Raw genomic sequence first — 2542 nt, 5'->3', positions numbered from 1 at the left:
CTCAAATAAGGAAGGAAGGAAGGAAGGAAGGAAGGAAGGAAGGAAGGAAGGAAGGAAGGAAGGAAGGAAGGAAGGAAGGAAGGAAGGAAGGAAGGAAGGAAGGAGAGGGAGGGTCTGAGGGAAGTCCTGCCTTAGTCCTGCCCTGCTGCCCTTTCACCATTCCCTTGCCCCCTCCTCCTGGATTATCCTGGGAGGTCTCCCATCCTATTGCTAAGGAAGCTTTGGATACAAAGCCAGATCTTCTCACATGGAGAGGGAATGGACTTCCGTCTGACTTTGCCCTCGTAGCCATCATGAACAACCTGGCTAAGGAGACCAAGCACAGTAGCAGCAGCCTTGAGGAGGAGGTAAGTGCAGCTGGGCACCCCCTTGGGGAAGTGGGACTGGGCTTAGTGCCGTGGGTGCTTGAGGGCTGGGCTGGGCATTTGACCTCTGCGCCACCATCCAGCCCCCCCCCCTGCATGGCCTGAGAGGAACAGTGAGGCTCTTCCAGTGGACCATGCCTTGGCACTTGCCCTGGTCCCATCTCCTTTTGCCAGAGACCCTCAGATCTGTCCCACTCCTGCCCAAGCCCCCATAGGCACCCTTGACGTGAATGATGTAGAGCTGGTCATGCCCACCCAGTAGGCCATACACACTCCAGCCACACCCACCTAGTAGGCCACTCCCACCCTGGCCACACACCCCTGCCCCCCTGAGGGCAACCACAGTGCTGATGCGGCCCCCAATGAAACTGAGTTTGACAACCCTGGTGTAGGCTATCTTAAGCATAATTGCTTCATCTACTCATTGCCAACCCTTACCCCAGCCCATAACACAGAATATTGGATAGTGTTTTATTCTTTCTGTCCAGGTGAGGCTGGATTTTCTCAAGAGTGTTGTGTTCAGGGCTAATGCTGGAGGTATAGGGACTCACCCTATGGAAGACAAGGGACTCATCCTTTTTCTGCCCTGTCTCCTTTCCGTCCTCTTTCCCTCATCCCAACTTTTCTCTTCCTTTTCTTTCTTAGCAGAATACTAAAGGATGGGAGTAGTACTGTCATTGAAGATCGAAATTGGTATTTTGCAAGAAGGAGGCTTGCTCCATTATAGACCTAGGATAAAACCATGGAAAGGATCCAGTCCTCCTGCTGCAATGTAGGATAAAGGTACAGATGTTGATTAGAACTCCAACAGCATAAATACTGATTCAGAAAAAATATCTAATACATTGTTACTTTGCTATGGAAACAAAGCTGAAGATAAAGTAATTACTCTCTAGAAATTGATATGAATTACCTGACTTGGAATCTTGCATTGTTGACCTGATGTAATCTTTTATGTAAATAGTATTTCTGTTTTGTTCCTCAAATATTTGTAGTTGGACACAACTATGGCAATGGGAAGAGGAGAGGGAGCAGTTCTTTAAAAGCAGGCATTTTTAAAACTGATTTTATGCATGTTCAGGTAAATGAAGTTCAGGAGGAAGTCCCCATTGTTCCTTCAACAGAAGACTTGGAATAGCTTCTTTTCAATGCTGTCCATAAATAACAACAACAACAACAACAACAATAAATGACAAGGGATCTGGAAGCTAAATGATGTACAAGTAAGGGAACCAGGTATGTTTAGTCTAACAAAGAGAAGGATCAGGGGATATTTGAAGGGGTGGTCAGTTTATTCTCCAAAGCACCCAAAGGTAGGACAAGAAGCAATTGATGAATGGTCATCAGAGGGAGATTCAGTCTGGAACAAAAGAGGAATTTCCTGACAGAACAGTCAGTGGAACAGCTTGCCTCCCAGAGTTGTGGATGTTCCATCACTGGAGGTTTTTGAATACTACTGGTGCTATTAGAGTGGTACACTGCCTTGTGTTTGCAGTTTTCATCTTGAAATTTTGGTAGCCACTGTGACTTTTTGAAATACAAATAATGTATCTCTATGCCAACTTGCTTCCATTTGGGATATAGTATAATTCACGGATGGCGACCTAAAGATACAGCTAGCTTACTTGGAGAGATACAGTCTTCCACCCTAATATCTGTGGATGCTGTACTGAAAATGGTTCCATTAATGAAGTAGGCTACTTCTAAGGAGATGCTCCTTATATTCAAATAGTAGTCATTGTTGAATCTCCCCTTTTAAGGAAAGGGGCAGAAGCACATTCTCTTAAAATCTCTCTACGTGAAATATTTTTGTGTATATATGTAAAAGATACCCTTTTCCATAGTTGCGTTATATTGAATGAATACTTGTGTAAACTTTTATTGTGTTCTTTAGCATTTAATCAGAAAGATATGATTTTGCTATGTTCCCTACGCTTGTTTTGGCAAGAAAATGTCATGATTTAAATATTTTGATTTAAACCCAGTTACATTGGGAGGTCAGGCTTTTGAGGGTGAGGATATTTGGGAGGTCTGAGCAGAAACCAGGTCTTGGGACTTTTGGACACAAAAGCTGGGGAGATGGTACATGAAATCTGGCCCTGGAATAAGATTGTCTGGGGCTATTTTATGCCTCCAGCCCAAGTTGCAGAGATGAATCTCACTGACTGGCCACTTGG

At 44.6% G+C, this 2542-nt stretch overlaps 1 long non-coding RNA gene across 1 annotated transcript; it reads left to right on the top strand.

Moving 5' to 3' along the window:
* The first annotated feature begins 260 nt into the window (after positions 1-260).
* LOC308662410 lies at positions 261-1556 on the top strand. The gene is made up of 3 exons (XR_014025184.1): positions 261-347; positions 1014-1148; positions 1447-1556. It is a non-coding gene; the product is annotated as an uncharacterized lncRNA (long non-coding RNA).
* The last annotated feature ends 986 nt before the right edge of the window (positions 1557-2542 follow it).

The sequence above is a fragment of the Vipera berus genome (genome assembly GCF_964194415.1).
Source record: "Vipera berus genome assembly, chromosome: 2".
NCBI lineage: Eukaryota > Metazoa > Chordata > Lepidosauria > Squamata > Viperidae > Vipera > Vipera berus.
This window is presented reverse-complemented; position numbering and strand designations above follow the sequence as displayed.